This window comes from Microcaecilia unicolor, chromosome 3 (genome assembly GCF_901765095.1).
Source record: "Microcaecilia unicolor chromosome 3, aMicUni1.1, whole genome shotgun sequence".
NCBI lineage: Eukaryota > Metazoa > Chordata > Amphibia > Gymnophiona > Siphonopidae > Microcaecilia > Microcaecilia unicolor.
In genome coordinates, this window is record NC_044033.1 from 151840168 (window position 1) to 151858788 (window position 18621).

Consider the following 18621-nt stretch of genomic DNA (forward strand, 5'->3'; position numbering starts at 1 on the left):
AAGGCTGAACTTCATCAGTGAGGGAGTGTTTCTTGCCCCTACACTACTCACTCTCTCACACAGCTAAAAGGATGTTCAACAACTGCACTGACAGGAAATGGAATGGATTGTTCACTCTGATAAAAAGTTCCTTCAAATCAGGCCAGGTTGCAATATTACTGATGTCTTCTGACTGGATCTGCAGGTTTGATCAAGGGAATCTCTGAAACTCTTGACTTCTACACAGCAAAGAGTACTTTATCATCATCATGAGTGGAGGAGTAGCCTAGTGGTTAGTGCAGCGGACTTTGATCCTGGGGAACTGGATTCGACTCCCACTGCAGCTCCTTGTGACTATGGGCAAGTCACTTAACCCTCCATTGCCCCAGGTACAAAATAAGTACCTGTATATATGTAAACCACTTTGAATGTAGTTGCAAAATACCACAGAAAGGCAGTATATCAAGTCCCATTTCCCATTATTGTCATTATCATCTGCATTAGAAGTAGTGCTGTCAAATCCATCACTTGCATCTTCTGCTTTATCTTCATTATCTGACCAATTACAAAGAAGGCTCTCACAAAGTTGGAATCGTTGTCCGTTGTTGTTCTAACAATTTTTCATCTGATGGCAAACTCTGTTTGAATATCTTTGAGAATTGATGCAAAAACGTCAAATGTGTGAGAACCCTTCAGTCTTAAGGCCAGACAAGCAAACTTCCTCCCTAAAACTCTTATCAATCAAGTAGACAGTTACCCAGTGTAAAATTTCCCATGGCTGATGTGCAGTTTGTTGTGGTAGTTGTGTCTATTCACCAGGAACTGCTACCAGCTTCAGCTTCATCTCCACTTTAAAGTGATCCAACTCATCACTGTTCTGTTTGGCTGGAGACCAGAAACCAGTTCAACAAACACAAGCAACTCCACTGTTCCTATAGGCTAAACTCACTGAAACAGCAAACTTTAAGATGAGATGATCCACTGTTTTGCATGACAAGGTTTGCAATATCAAAATCCTATTCCCAGTTTTGCTGTTTCATTTGATTTACTGAGGAATCATCATTTACATCTGGCTTCCACTTTTGCTGTTTACTTTTAACTGCAAGTATCAGATGTAACGGAGTAAAAGCAGTAAAAATTGGTGAAACTATTTACTTCAGTAGAAGTAAAAGTAACAAATGTAATAATGTACTTCTTTACAAGTAAAAGTGACAAAGCTTTTACTTAAGTAGAGTAACTAGTTACATTTACCTAGTTACTATACAACATTGTTACCGATACAGAGGCACTATAATATTCTTGGTCTTATTTACTATCCCTATCCTAATAATTCCCAGCATTCTCTTTGCTTTTTTGGCCACCGCCGTACACTGGGAAAAAGATTTCAGCATATTGTTTCAATATTTTTTCTTGGGTGCTGACTCTTAAGGTGGACCCCAGCATCAAGTAACTATGATTTGGATTATTCTTCCCAATGTGCATCACTTTGCATTTGTCCACATTAAATTTCATCTGCCATTTGGATGCCCAGCCTTCCAATTTCCTAAGGTCTTCCTGCAATTTTTCACAGACCATATCCTGTGTTAGTTTTGCTGTCTGAGTGCACTGTGTGTGGTATTTAATTTTTAAGAATGTTTTTGGGAGGGGCGGGGCATGGGTGGGGAATGGGCAGAGAGTGGGGGTGGGAGTAGTAACGTCTACATGCCGTGTAACCCTTCTTCAATGATCTCCACAATGTAGTTAGTTGGTTGCCAAACAAACCAACAAATGCTTGTTTTTGTTTCATTTTTTTAATTTTCATAATTATCCTTATGATGCATTATGTAGTAGGACGAGCTGTCCTTCTACATACTTATTTTAGGAAACTGGTATTGCTGATGCTGTTCTGCAGTCTGATTGCAGCCTCAGAAGATATGTTGACAATCTGGCTGCACATGGAACAGCTGTTTTCATCCCTTAGCACTCATGGCTGCAAATAGGCATCCGGGGAAAAAAAAAACAGCCTAAAAAGAGAAAAAAATCCCCCCTTCCTCCTCCCACCATAGATACACAGGCCCTGAAAAGACATGCTAGAAATTACATAGAGTTTCTTAGTAAGATGATAGCATGACAGCACATCAAACAGAGCCATCTGCAGCATTGCTGGACTACTCCAGGGCTGGTGTTAGACAAGAAACTAGGAAAGCAGTTGAAGCTGGCCAAAATCGGCTTTCGATTATACCGATTTGGCCGGCTATCTCCCGATTTGTGTCGGAAGATGGCCAGCCTTCTCGTTCAAAAATAAGCAGGTTACTGACACACCTCGATCTTCTCACATTACACCGATTCTTAAATATTTTCACTGGTTGCCCGTTCAATGAAGAATTAATTTAAGTTTCTGATGTTGATTTTTAAAGCATTGAATAACAAGGTCCCTATCATTGTTGCCAGCTCTTTGAGAATCTATCGTCCCTCTCAAACCTTACATTCTACTGATAAATTACTGCTTGATATTCCTTCCTTTTATCACATCAGATTAATTGAATACCACTCTTCTATATTTTATGTTGAGGGGGTGAAACAATGAAATTACTTACAGTTTAATTTACGTAATATTACCTTGCTTTTTCAGTTTCACAAACAATTGAAAGCATATCTTTTTACTCAAGCTTTTGCTGCTATTTAGAGAGATGTTCAATGAGATGCTGATGTGAGCTGTTTTATTGCTACTTTTTGAGCTGATTGGAGTCCATTTGTTTGTTTTTCATGTATTGATTATATATTTATTCAATCATTTCTATACCACACAATCTGAAATTTCTCAGTGATATACAAAATTAACATGTATAACATTCAGATTACATACATAAAACTGTACTAAAAACTTAAAAACATTATAATACGAGAGTCACGTGTCGCTATGCCACGGAGCAGACGCTGAAAGACTAAGCTCCGTGCTCACCCCCCCTGAAAATCTGCAAACAGGGATCGAAAGAAAAATTTAAAAACAAGAATATAATTAAGAAGAATAAGAGAGTGTAGCCGCGGCGAATTGAATAGACAGCGATAAAGAAACAAGCCGGAATGGCGACAAAAACGGTCCGTAAGGAACGAGAGAAGCAGAAGTCGGTGTCAAACAAAATGGCCGACCCCGAAAGCCCTGGAGACCCGACGGCCGGATCAGCGTGGGTAGCTGAAATAGCGGCAGAGATTAAGGCGGCAGTGGAAGCGGCCTTGGACAGCAAGTTGCAGCAACTCTATGACCGCACGGAGGAAGCGCATGAAAGGCTAGATTCCATGAATTTAGAGCTGGATGCCGGCCTGCAACGCACCTCTGATTTGGAAGACCAGGTGGAAAACATGCGGTCGGAGCACAGCGCCATGGAGAAGAAAATAAAAGAGATGGAAGCTCACATCGACGATCTTGAAAACAGAAGTCGGCGAAATAATCTAAGACTAGTGGGACTTCCGGAGGGAATCTTGGACAAAGATTTAACGTTATTTCTGGAAGACTGGATACCCAATGAGCTACAATTAGAGAACAGCCTGACAAACTTTTGTGTAGAGAGAGCACATCGGATTGGGCCTCAGAGAAGCAGCATGACACGGCCAAGAGTAGTCATATTTAAAAGCATGAACTTTCGACATAAACACCGAATATTAACAGAGATTAGAAAAGGGCGGCAGCTGCAATACCAAGGACAAAAGATATTATGCTTCCAGGATTACTCACACCACGTGCAGCAGTCAAGGAAAATATTTTCGCCACTCTGCACAGAACTCTATAATAAAAAAATCAAGTTTGCACTGCTGTACCCAGCTAAACTCAAAGTTACAGAGAACGGCATAACAAAAATTTTTGATCGGGTGGCTGAAGCAAGAGAGTATCTGCAATCCCTGAATGTGTTACAGACAGAGGAGAACAGAACTGAAACTTGAACACTGGGACAGACGGACATGGACTAAAGACTGTATGAAAGAAGGGGTATGTTACAGTGGGATAGAGGTTAATCAGAGTGATGGGGGAGGGAAAAGGAGAATAAACACTTAAAATAAGACCGCTTCAAGGGGAAAGATAATGCTAAAAGAAAGCTACAGAAGCTTATTAATGAGGGGGGGTGGTGGTGATAAAAGGTGACTAGCCAAAAGGGAGGATGGCTTGGTGGGACAGTGAAGGGGGGAGGGAGGGGAGGGGGGGGTTGGTGGGAGATATCTGTGATACAAAGGGAAAGAATGGAAAAAGATATTATAAAACAGTATGCAGGCAGGATGTATGATAAGATAATAAGAGGAGCGGGACTACTGCGGCTGGGACAGTGGCCCGCACTTAAGAGAAGATATATCTTGTTAATACACAACACAGTAAGAGGGATTACATGAAGGGAATGATGATATACTCCTGGAATGTGGGAGGCATTGGATCGCCTATTAAGAGAAAGAAGATTCTGGGGGCTTTGAAAAAAAAAGGGGCATCTATAGCAATGCTACAAGAAACCCATTTAACATCACGGGAACATGAGAAACTTAGAAGTTGGTGGGTAGGCACATTGATAGAGGCCCCAGCAGTAGGGAAAAAAGCGGGAGTGGCGATATTGTTTCATAAAGGCTTGCAGGTTGACCAAGAATATATGTTTAGAGACCCTGAAGGAAGATATGTAATAACCAAAGTGAAAGTGGATGGAGAAAGGATGCTCTTGGTCAATATATATGCCCCCAATGTTTATAGCAAGAAATTTTATAGTACACTAATCACAAAAATACAACATATTAAAGCTCAAGAACCACATATCAGAATGGTAATAGGGGGAGATTTTAACACGGTGGCAGACCCGAAACTGGACAAAACACATACTTCGGGAAGTAAAATAGATAAGTCAATGAAAGGAATTCCCCTATTATGTAATACTTTAGAAGTAGTGGATATATGGCGCATATTACACCCAGATATTAGAGATTACACCCACCTGTCTAGGGCACATCAAACGCAGGCTAGGATAGACTATATATTAGTGAGTGAAGGGGAAGTCACAGGGATACAAGAGGCAGGAATAGATCCCACAATAATATCAGATCATGCACCAATCTTTATTACGATTCACACACAGAGGACTCGAAACCAACATTATAAATGGATATTTCCTATAGAGCTGTACTATGATAAGAACTTTCTAGAATACATCAGAGGGAAGTGGATGGACTATAAAATGTATAATGAAGCACACAGACAGGATCCAATATTATACTGGGAAGCAGCTAAAGCTGTACTTAGAGGAGACATAATAGCTTATAGTAGCCATAAGAGAAAAAGCAGAGATAAGGAAATACTAAGACTAGGGAAACAATTGATTCGATTAAGAAGGGAATATGGAAACACAAATCAAAGGGCAATAAGGGAACAGTTAATGGCCACGCAAATGCACCTAAATACGTTAATACATCAAAAAGCGCAAAAATCAGCGATATATTACCAATACCAATTATACAAATATGGAAATAAGCAAGGTAAAATGCTAGTAGGAATGATTAAGCGAAAGAAAGGCCCTCAGAAAATATTATCTTTGCAAAGTGCTACAGGGGGACTGATGCATAACGATGATAACATAAGACAAATATTTTCATCATATTATGACAAATTATATAATCCAGTTACAGAGGATCAGCTAGACCCGGGGCTATATCTATGTAACGTAGAACTGCCCCAGATAACAGAAGCCCAAAAGGCAATGATTAATAAACCCATAGAGCTAGACGAACTCACCAGTGTAATTAAAAGTAGTAGTTTACATAAAGCGCCGGGACCGGATGGGTATAGGGCAGAGTTTTATAAGCTGTTAGAGCCTGATATAGTCCAGCCCATTCAGAAATCATTACAACAGATGGTGGGAATGGAGGCATTAGCGACAACATTACAGATGGCGGATATAGTGGTATTCCCAAAACCAGGGAAAGATCCGGTAAAACCGGAATCATACCGGCCAATTTCGCTCATTAATTATGAGGCCAAGTTACTGGCTGGAATATATGCTAGAAGAATGGCAAGAATATTGCCGGATCTGATTGCATCGCCCCAGGTGGGATTCATAACAGGTAGACAAGTAGTGAAGAATATGAGGCAGATACTAGCTTCATTAGAATGGGTAAAATTGAAACAGCTGGATTCGCTACTGATCAGTTTCGACGCTGAAAAGGCGTTTGATAGAGTGGATTGGGGGTTTATGTTTAGTGTGTTAGGAGCGTATGGATTTGAAGGAACATTTGTGCAGGCTATTGCAGCATTGTATAAAGCACCACAAGCCAAAATATACGTTAATGGCAGTTACACTGCAGCGTTTGACATTGGCAGAGGGACGCGACAAGGCTGTCCATTGTCGCCCCTGCTGTTCGCTTTAACACTAGATCCGTTAATACGGACAATAATAGAAGATCCAGAAATCACGGGAGTATGTATGGGGAAACATGAATTTAAAATCTCGGCATTTGCCGACGATCTCTTAGTCCACTTAACTAACCCAGAAATAGCCTTACCGGTGCTACTAGACAGATTTAAAGAATATGGGTCTTTTTCAGGATTTAAATTAAACATGCAAAAATCAGAAAGCATGCCCACCAATGAAAATATTCCGAGTCGATGGAAAGGAGACTTTCCACTTCGTTGGACAGTGGGAGAATTTAAATACTTGGGAATTGTGCTAACGGCAGATCCGCAAAAATTATATAGGAAAAATATAGATAAATTGCTGCAACAAACAGAGCAAACTATGGAACGCTGGCAGGGATTACCTCTGACACTAAGTGGAAGGATTGGGCTATATGGCATGGTTGCTTTTCCGAGATGGCTGTATGTACTTCGACAACTCCCACTTATTATACTAAATACCGACATGAGAAGATTACGAAAATTGATTTCAAAATTTTGTTGGGGAGGGAAAAAACCTAAAGTACAATTGGAACACCTATATAGAGGGCTGAAATATGGTGGATTGGGGTTGCCAAATCTGAAAGAGTATAACTGGGCCTGTTTGATGAGACATATGGCTGATTGGACTCTGGGAACTGAAGACTATACTCCGTGGGAGCTAGAGAAAGAATTATTCAAACCATATCATCCGTATTATTTATTACACACAAATACAACAGGGATACCAAAACAGTGGAGGCGGCATATATTATTAGGTCCCATGAGGAGAGTGTGGCAGTACCTAGTACGGCTACTGGGGAAAAATCCGAGATACACGGATTTACTACCTTTAAGAGGAAATGCGGAATTTGGGCCCGGCCTAAGTTCAGACAGGTATGATACATGGGCCAAAAAAGGGTTGGTGGTTGTGGCAGATCTATTTCATGGAACAGGACAGCTAAGAACACAGGAGGAGATACAGGGGATAGTGGGGGTTAACAACATAGATTGGTACTCATATCTACAAGTGAAAGTCTATGTGACCAGGTTACTGAGGTTAGGATGTTCTAGGGGATTGATCCCACTATTGGAAAATTTACTGACACCTAGAGAACAACAAAGGGTGACAGTATCAGGACTCTATGAGATAATAGCAACAAAGACACGGCCAAAGAAGCTTGATATGATAGCGCAGAGATGGACGATTGATTTGGGAATACTGGTTACAGAAGAGAATCTCTTAGTACATATCAAAGAGATTAAAGATAATATACACAGTGCCAGACATAGGGAAACTCAATATAGAGTGATCATGAGAGCTTATTTTACACCGAAGCAGGCGTATTATGCGGGGCGGATACCAACGAGTGCTTGCCCTAAATGTGAGGTGGGGGAGGCGTCGTTCATACATATGTTATGGGAGTGTCATCTGGTGAAGCAGTTCTGGAATGTGATACAAAGATTTTGTGAACAAGTCTTACAGACACAGATTAGATTGACAGCTCGCCACTGTCTGTTAGGGTACAAAGGAAGCAGACATAATTTAAGAAATGCTGAACGCCAGTTTGTCTATAAAGCTAGTGTTATAGGGAAACAATGTATAATGCAATTATGGATACAGGAAGAAGCACCCTCATTCTGGCAATGGCGGAACAGCATGCACGCCCTAGCTACATGGGAAGCTAAAGATGCCAGAAACACGATAAAGCGTAAGAAAGAATATTGGGCAATATGGGAACCATATATACAATCCCTAGGGCATAAGGCTCGAAGTTTAATATTGAATACCATACAAATACAAAGTTAGATATTCTTAATGAAGGGAGGCAAGACGAAAGCTTATGGGTTAAGATAGAATCCAATGCTAACAGAATGTTATGGTTTAATAGTGATCTACTAGACATGAGTAGTTAATCACTCATCATACTGCATATGACATAAATGATACATATAGATGAGGAGATGGGGGGAGGGAGGGATGAATGGTATGTTATAATTGGATGGCGGTATAAAAAGTTGAATATTGGAAGTGTTAGTTAACTGAACTTTGTAGGATTGTTTAGAGATTACTATGGTAAGGTGGAATTGTATTAATGGAAAAGTCATCAATTAAAAAACTGTAGGAATAATAAGGGGGGGGATGGGGGGGGGAGAAAGGGGGGGGGGGGGGAAGGGGAAACTAGGAGACAGTTGGGGGGGGAAAAGTTGTTATAATATAGCAAAGATATGTTAATGGAGGTTGTTAAACTGAGGAACAATGTATTGAAGTATGTTATCTCTTGTAATGTTTCCAATAAAAAACGGTGAAATATAAATCTATGGGGGGGTTGAGGGAGGTGGGATGGGGGGAAAGGGGGGGGGGAAAAAAGAAAAAACTTTTGGAGACAATATCAACAAGTTGTGGTAAAAAAACATTTTATTTGACAAATTGGTTACAATGATTGTAAGAAAGTTTCGGTTGTGTCTTCAATAAAAACGTTGAAATATAAAAAAAACATTATAATACTTTCCTACATTTTGATCTTTAACCATTCTCGACTCCATATGCTTGTCCAAAGAGGTAGGTCTTCAACTCTTGTGATGTTGTGATCCACCTAGAGTTGCATTCACTCACAAATCAGCTTTAAACTATTTGATGCCTACACTTTGGAATTCTATTCCTCGTGGAGGGGCATTTTCGATATGACGTCTAAATCCGACTTTGGATGTTTTGCTGAAAAAGTCCAAAAATTAAGTAGTGAAGACCATTTTCAAACCAGAAAAATGTCTATCTTTTTTCTTTGAAAATGACCATTTCCTAGATGTTGTTATACTTAGTACATCCTTTTGGACCATTTTCCAAAAAAAAAAAAAAAAAAGCCTTCCAAATAAAAAATGCACAAAATCAAGCCATTGAGATGTAGGAGGAACCAACTTTCCTAGTAGACTGGCCACACAGGCATCCCAGCAGAGCAGTGGGGCACTCTAGAGGACTCTGCAATGGACTTCACATAAAAGATCCTAGGTATACATCTCACCATTACCCCTTATATTGTATGGTGAGTCCTTCAAAACCTATGAAAAACCTACTGTACCCAACTTTACACCACTACAATAGCCCTTATGTCTGCAAGTGCCACCTATATGTGGATACAGTAGGTTTTTGGTGGGTTTTGGGGTGCTGACACATTCCACCACCACAAGTGTAATAGTTAGAGTGAATTATGGGCCTGGGTCACCTTCTTTACAGTGCACTGCACCAACCATTAGGCTATTCTACGAACCTGCTTGCTGCTCTAATAGGACTGGCCATAACATCTTTGTGGGGAGGGAGGGGATCAGTGAAGGAGTAAAAGGGTGTCATTCTTTATCCCTGCAGTGGTCATCAGGTCATTTAGGGCACTTTTTTGTGGTTTATTCATTAATAAAACAGGTCTAGACCAAAACATCCAACTTATAGCCCTGGATGTTTTTGTTTTGTTCCATTATGGTAGAAAAACATCCAAATGTTAGGAATGCCCATATCCCACCCTGACATGCCCCCCTTGTTATCTGAATGCACTTCTGACAGACTTCATAGAAGAATGTCTAAAAATTGTTTTTGAAAATACTAATTTGGACATTTTTATGAGAAAAACATTCACATGCACATTTATACCATTTTGGGGTGTTTTTCTCATTTGAAAATGAGCCTTATGGTTTCTGGGTTAAGTGTATTTGTACCATACTTAATACTGGGGCTTCTGATTCTAGTGGGTCAATGTTCAGCAGGCGGGCAGTCAGTGTTTTTTTAAGAGCTGATCATTGCCAGCTAAATTAAACCTGGGGACCAGCACTGAATATTGTAACCACCAAAGCGCAGCTCTGGCGTACACTCACTTGTGAGGTTTAAACTCTTCATGCCATCTCTGCAATGAGGTGAAGCTTACCCAATGATTTTCACGTAACCGGTTGTCAATTCAGCAACTTCTCTTTATTTTTCTTTACTTCAAATGACAGACAAGATCATAGCAGAAGCAGTGCACAAACAGCTTATTAAAACATTAGTAAAAGAGGTCCGTTTCTGAGCAAATGAAACGGGCGCTAGCAAGGTTTTCGTCGGCAACACCCCCCGCCAACCCCTTCATTATTGTGGCATTGCTCCGCCCTCAATGTCATGACGTTTGACGCGAGGGCGGGGCCCGTAGCGATTTCCCACCTCCCCGCCTCCCTGCCTCCCTTCCTGCCAACCCCTTGGTTGTTCTGCCATTGCTCCGCCCTCGAGGGCGGGGCCCGTAGCAATTTCCCACCCCCACCCCCGCCACCCTGCCTCCCTCCCTGCCAACCCCTTGGTTGTTCTGCCATTGCTCCGCCCTCGAGGGCGGGGCCCATAGCAATTTCCCACCCCCACCCCCGCCACCCTGCCTCCCTCCCTGCCAACCCCTTCGTTGTTCTGCCATTGCTCCGCCCTCGAGGGCGAGGCCTGGAGCGATTTTCACCACCACGAACCTTCGAACCTTTTTGAAGGAAGTCAGGGCTTGGCTTCACTGACGTCACTGTCTTCAGAACGTTGAGGGTGAGTTTTATATATATAGATAAGAAAGAGAAAAGATTAGAAGTGGGAAGAGCTAGCAGTCACCTGGCTTCCCAAGTGCCTACCAGACTCTCCCCCAGGGGCTAAGGCGTTCTCTCATTTCGCCCATCTCTTCCCTTTTATCTGCCTATCTATTCTTTCCACTTATCATCTCCCACCATAGGAGCCAACTTTTCAAAATGATTGGGGGTGCTGAATGAATGCAACCCAATATTCTCCCTCTACTTGCCACCACCAAAAATAGTCTTAGACTACATTCACCTTTCTTTTGTTTTGGTTTTTTGGAGTTATTTTGTGAAATAGCTGCTTATCAACATTTTAGAAGCCGTTTAGCCATTTCCAGAACTTTAGCTTGCAAACCATTCCTTATTCCTGAGACATTACTGCACCATCAAAGCATTGCCCCCTGCATGTTTAAAATCCAAACCACACCTTGTTAAGACATCTTTAACAGTGTACACCAAACTCAGAACATTACCATACTATAATAGCACTAAGTGCCAGAGATCAGTTATGAAGGCAAAAAAACTGAACTAGAAACTTCATGAAGATAACTAAAATGAAAAACATCAGAGATGTGCATTTCCAAAAACTGACATATTCCAATTAATTAATTCAGAATAAACACAGTTTATATCTAATTGTTCAACCACCCTTAGAATTCACCTTTGGGTTTAAAAAGCAAAACCACGTGCATGCAAGGACTGGATAAATGAATTAAAACAAAGTTTAAAGTAAATGCCCTTAATATGTAACACTTGGTAACAATAATAATGGAATATTCACATAGCAGGCAGCCTGAGCCGACAGATTTATTTTCGAGTGAACATAATTCACTTTGTATGAACTTGGTGGCTAACAGTGTGCTGAACTGGACAATGTTGGCACATTTAGACTGCCTCTGGACAGAACTTCTGCAGGAAGGAAGCCCCTACTTCATTATTCAATATCTCTCTGTTAAATAGCAGTAATAAAAAAGGCAGGTGCATTTTTATAATAACTACTGCATTCCATAAAACAAAAAGGAGCAAGTTCCCAGTGCCATCTTTTAATTTTGATGTAGGCACAGGAAAAAAGGCGTTAAATGTTCCCAAGTCTCAACCTAATTAATGTTTTGTATTTTTTTTTTTAATTGTAGTTATAAACAGTAAGTCTGATTTGTAAGCACCTGATTCTCATAACATATCTGTTTTGGTGGCCCTTTACTAGGTGAAAACATCTCCCCTGCCCTGTGCACATCCGTATGCTGCAAAGTCGGCATGTTTGAAAAAATGAGTGAGATCAAATAAAAATGTTACCAACAATAAAGAACAACAATGTGGTTGGATATAGTGGCGGCTCATAGATTTGCTTGCTTTGACCGACAGATGCACGGAGAGAGAAAAGTAGAGTTACCTAATTGGCTTCAGCTTTTTAATGTTGTCTGTTCTGGCTCCCGTCCCTGTACCTCTGGTTCTGCCCTTCTTCAATTTTCCGGGCCACCGGCAGCGTCAGTGAGGTAAGCACACTACCTTCGGCAGTCCTGGAAGCTCTTCCTCTGTTACAGTGTCCCGCATATGCGGGACAGGAAATTGTAGCAGAGGGAAAGCTTCCAGGCTGTTGAAGGCAGTGTGTTTACCTCATTGACACTGCCGGTGGCCCGGAAAATCAAAGGACAGCAGTGCAGGGCAGGGAGTGGGACAGCGGTGCAGGGACCGGGAGGGCAGCCAGGCACTTTACGCCACTGCCCCAAATTATTGGGGGTGCTTGAGCACTCACAGAGTCGGCGCCTATGTCTCACATCCAGTCTTCATCCCTCCCATGTTCAGAATAATCTTTCCCTCTTTTTATCTTGTTTCTTTGTCCTGTCCAGCTACAGTTTTTTCTCTAAACATTCCAGTCATTTAGCTCCTGGTACCTTCCTTTATCTCCTTAAAATACAAGCTGAGGATGCTGTAGCAATATAGAGCTGATGTTAAAGAACATATCTCCATGCAGGCTTCTTTTAAGGCAACTCACATGTTTAAGTCCCTTGCCTGAAGAGCTTATAATGTCACCATTTTGCCATGCTCAAGTGCACTGAACTCCCATACATTCTCATCAGCACTGCTATACAGCTCACAAACTCTTATCCAAGATTCTTATCCTGAATCATGTATTTAATGTTTAAACTATGTGACAGACCTGCATAATCCCTCTGTTCGATTCTTAATTGTCTATCCAGGTCATTGGCCTGCACTGGCCTACCTTCCCGACAGTAACAATATCCAGGTTAGGGGTGGCAATTAGAAGTTATGTGGGCATGGCCAATATTCAGTTTTGTATCTGTATAGCTAACTGGCAAAATTAGGTCTGCCTTTTCTTTAGTCCAACTTGCCCTGTTAGTTATATGGACACTGGCAGTGAATATTGCTGGTGCCTATAGAACTCTGAACTCCACTTCCAGACTGCTCTGGCACTAATCTAAAAATTCTTTTAAATCAGTTGGTGTTGGTGTTGTGGCCAGCGGCCATTGTTGAGGTGGGAAGCATTTTCTATGAAGACTAGTAAAAAAGGCCCGTTTCTGTAGGCAAGGAAACGGGCCTTAGGCAGGCAATTCCCCCCCCCCCCGTGCTACGGCCCCCTCGAACCCCCCCTTCCGCGAACCTGTCGTTCCCCCCCCCGTGCCAGCGAAAACTGCCGCCACCGCCGCCGCCGTTGTTGTGCTACCTTCCCTTCCCGTAGGTTCCTCAATCATCTTCTTAGAAAGTTTAACTCCGTGCATCTGACGTCAGACGCACGGAGTTAAACTTTCTAAGAAGATGATTGAGGAACCCACCCGAAGGTAGTGCACAACAGCGGCGGGAGGGGGGTGGGTTTTCGGCGTTCCAGGGGGGGGATCGACAGGTTCGCGGGAGGGGGTGGGTTTCGAGGGGGCCATAGCGCGGGGGGGGGGGGTGACAGCTGATTCCGAGGCAGTAGGAGGAGTACTCCTCCCCTTGCCTTGGAATCAGCTGTGTTGATATCAGTGACGTCCGTGCGTGCCTGCCTCACAGACCACTTGCAGCCAGGGAGCCACGGTCCCAAGCATAGAACGTTGGAGGTGAGAATTATTATATAGGAAGCCAGGAACTGAGAAATTTGGTTCCAAATAAGGGAATATTGGGAGAAATCTTGACACCGTATCTATCTAAATGAGTGGCAAACATCATGATGAAGCAGTTGGAGAGATCTTAACAATGGGAAGAGTGAGTGTTGAAAGAGATATTGATTGAAGATTTCAAGATAGGTTTTTTTGTTGTTCTCTCTTTTTTTAAATTTGACTGTACCACTCAGGACGATAAGCTGATCTGTGTTGATTTTGGTCACTTGGGTTTTCTGAGCACAAACTATTTATATAAATAATTTTAAAAAATGTTTTGATATCTGAATTTCATATATATTGGTATGTTAACCTAAAAACCCAAATTCCCCATCAAAGCTTCTAATTTAACTATCTGCGCTTCAGATAAAAACTAAAAGGCATGGTTGTTTGCTGCAGGTTGGAGGTGAATTAGCTTTCTTCTCTCATATTTTAGCCACAGGATATTTTAAGTGTATGACTGCATTACTTGGCTAATTTTAGGATATTGTGTGCATGGTTTGCTAACAGGTGGGGAATTTGGGTGGGTGGATTGGCATGCTTTGAAGTACTGATGGATCTGTATCTGTTAATGTATTATTTACTATGGTCTATGATTTGCAATTTAAAGTATGGCTGATGAGATCTATGTCATCGATATTTGGATTTGCTCAGGTAACATCAGGAATTTCAAGTTCAATTTTATTTTGGTATACTATAAAATCATAGTAAGGATATCTAAGTGGTTTACAAGAGCAATAAAAAAGGGGTATATCAAGACAGAAAAACAACAAGAACTAGGGAAAGGACAGATAAACAAGCGGCCAGTACAAAAGGAGAAGATAATTACAATTTCATGAGGGGCAGCTGGGTAGATAAGGGACACTTTGAACTGAAACTTGTTTATGGATAACAGTGGGATACAAGAATGCATAAATAAAAAAATAAAAAAAAATAATAAGGGAGTACACTTCACGACTGACGTGCGAGGTAGGCCAAAACTGAAGTCAAGTAGATGGGAAGGCTTGGGTGAAAAAATGTGCCTTAAGAATGTCTTTAAAATTTTTGGATGAAGCTTCCATTCTGATGGAAAGAGGAAGGACCTTCTAAAGGGAAGGGGCAATGATGCTGAAACCAGGGGCGTAGCCAGACAACAGATTTTGGGTGGGCCTAGGCAAGAATTGAGTGGGCACAAAGTGTTCTTCCCCCCCCCCCCCCAAAAAAAAAAAAATTATCTCAGCTGGTGAGAAAATGCTTCTTTCCAACTTGGCAGCAGGCATGCACTGAAAACTGAGCATGCGCAGGTGCCGGTGTCATGGAGAGTAGCGTTTTCGTTACAATCAGGGGAAAATCTTCAGCTGGCGGAGCTTGGGATTCCCATCAGTTACCACTAAACATGTGCTACTGTTGGGTGGGCCTGAGCCATAAATCACCCAAGCCCACCCGTGGCTACGCCACTGGCTGAAACAGGTGTTTTGGAGGGAATGAAGTCAGGCAATGCTAAAAGAGGGAACAGTGAGTAAATGCTGTTGAGATTATTGAAGAGTTCAGGATGGTGTGTATGGGATAAGGAGATTTAAGAGGTGGGTCTGGTGGACAATGGTCAAGTTTTATAAAGGATCTGAAAGGGAGCCAATGGTCAGGTGAATCTTTGCATTTCAAATTTCCCTCCTTCTGTCCATATATATTTTGTCGAACCATTAAAAGAGAAAATCCATGCCAGCAGTTTTGTTAACCTCTACCTGGATATTGCTGATATTTGTATAAATGGCTTCCCTAAAGTTAATTGGTGTTATCCATTTATCTGTAGATAAATATATTCAACACAACTGGATAAATCAGATGAATATCGGCTCCTATTTTATGTAATTTTTAGGGCTGCATTTCTGAAGTAGGCTGTGAAAACTGTAAGGCTGTTTATAGCTCTTCTGCATGCTGTTTTTGACTCTTTAATTTGTAATTTTTCAGTTTATATTTTGTATTTCTTATCTTTGCATTACTTTTTGTTCTTTAATTTTTTTAGAGCTGCAATTTGATTAAAATTTGTAATCGCAATTGATTGTGTGATTAATTGCACAATTAACGGTATGCTATTTATTTAGGTTTGTTCCCACTACAGCGCCTTGTGATTCTGGGCAATGGAGAATTAAGGGCCCCTTTTACAAAGTGGCAGTACCTAAACCGCCGCTTTGCTGTGCGTCATTTCGGTACTTCTTCCGGTCCATCGCAGGAGTCAGTGGTAGTGCTGTCCCCAGCACATGCCATTTCCAGAGTGACCAGAAATATTCTTAATTTTTACCACAAGGGCTTACCCAGCGGTAATCAGGTAGAGCCGTGTGTTGCCTGGTTATCGCAGGAACCCTTACCACCCCCTAAATAAGAGACGGTAAGGGCTCCCCCAGCCGTGTCCTTTTAAAAAAAACCCCACTGTGGTAAAATGGGCCTTGACAAGGGGCAATTCCCACGCCAATGCTACCGCAGGGCCCCTTTTATCACAGCTTTGTAAAAGGGGCACTAACAGCGGCATAATCGAAAGAGACGGACGCCCATCTTCTGACACAAATCGGGAGATGGGCGTCCTTCTCTCATGGTTGCCCAAATCGGCATAATCGAAAGCCGATTTTGGGCGTCCTCAACTGTTTTCTATTGCGGGGACGACCAAAGTTCACGGGGCGTGTCGGCAGTGTACTAAAGGCGTGACGGGGGCATGGTTGAGAGATGGGCATCCTCGGCCGATAATGGAAAAAAGAAGGGTGTCCCTGATGAGCATTTGGCCGACTTTACTTGGTCCAATTTTTTTCACGACCAAGCCTTGAAAAGGTGCCCAAACTGACCAGATGACCACCAGAGGGAATGGGGATGACCCCTCCCCTTACTTACCCAGTGGTCACCAACCCCCTCCCACCCAAAAATTTTTGTAAAAAACATTTTTTTCCAGCCTCTATGCCAGCCTCAAATGTCATACCCAGCTCCATAACAGCAGTATCATGTCCCTGGAGCAGTTTTTAGTGGGTGCAGTGCACTTCAGGCAGGCGGACCCAGGCCCATCCCCCCTACCTGTTACACTTGTGGTGGTAAATGTGAGCCCTCCAAAACCTACCCGAAACCCACTGTACCCACATGTAGGTGCCCCACTTCACCCCTTAGGGCTATGGTAGTGGTGTACAGTTGTGGGGAGTGGGTTTTGAGGGGGGGGGTTGGGGGGCTCAGCACCAAAGGTAAGGGAGCTATGCACCTGGGAGCAATTTGTGAAGTCCACTGCAGTGCCCCCTAGGGTGCCCGGTTGGTGTCCTGGCATGTGAGGGGGACCAGTGCACTATGAATGCTGGCTCCTCCCACGACCAAAGGGCTTGCATTTGGTTGTTTTTGAGATGGGCGTCCTCGGTTTCCATTATCGGCGAAAACCGAGGTCGTCCATCTCTAAGGTCAACCATCTCAACATTTAGGTTGATCATCTCTTAGGTTGACCTAAATGTTGAGATTTGGGCGTCCCTGACTGTATTATCGAAATGAAAGATGGACGCCCATCTTGTTTCGATAATACGGGATGCCCCGCCCCTTTGCGGGGACGTCCTCAGAGATGGGCGCCCTTAGAGATGGCCGTCCCCGTTTGAGAATGCCCCTCTAAGTGACTTGCCCAGAGTCACAAGGAGCTGTAAAGGGAACAAAACTAAATAAATAACATATGTTTGATCGTGATTAAAATTTGAATTGAAATGCAGCCCTAGTAATTTTTATTGTCCTTTTATTATTATGCTTGTGTCCAGAATCTTATGTTGTAAACCACTTTGCTGGGGAGATAGTATAAAAATGTTTTAAAGAAATAATCAGGCTGATATTAAAAGGGATTTATTTGTTGGTCACTAGAGGGACAATTCGATCAAGGGCGTTAAAAATTAGATGTCAGAAATCTATGATATTCTATAATGGCATCTGGACACCCAGAATCAGTTATAGAATAGAGCGCAAATCAGCATTTAAGTACCAAAATTTAGGCACTGTAAAAGGTAGGTATAAATGTTAGCGTGTAAATGTTAACACTTATATGCACAACTTACAGTGTTCTATAGGTTTCACACTTGTGTGTGACCTGTCCATGCCCCACCCATGTACATGCCCCTAGCAGTTATGTGCTAAATCAAGGGCGGGACCAGAGTCTGAGAGACAGAAGGGAAGGCCAAAGGCGCGCCGAGCAAACAACACACTTTTCGCAGCCGCTGCCGATGCCGCCTTAACCCTGACCAGGTATGCCTTTTAAATTTCGGAGGAGGGGGTAGCCTTGATGCTCGGAGGGACAGCGGACGGGCGGCCTGGTGCTTGGTGGGAGGGAGGGCGGGTGGACCAGCGACAGCGCGTGCCCTCTCTGGCACGCCTGCCATAGGTTCGCCATCACTGTCATAGAGCATCAGCAAACTGTCAATGCTGCTTTCCCTTAGCCATCATTATTCACAGGATGCATCTCTATACATTATTTGATATCTCTCTTATAAACAATATTAAGTATATTATTATAATATATCACTGCAATCCACAAAACAAAATGAGCAAGTTCCCACAAACCATCTTTCTCTTTTGATCTAGGCAAAGGGGAAAAAAAGATTTTAAATGTAACATAGTAACATAGTACGTGACGGC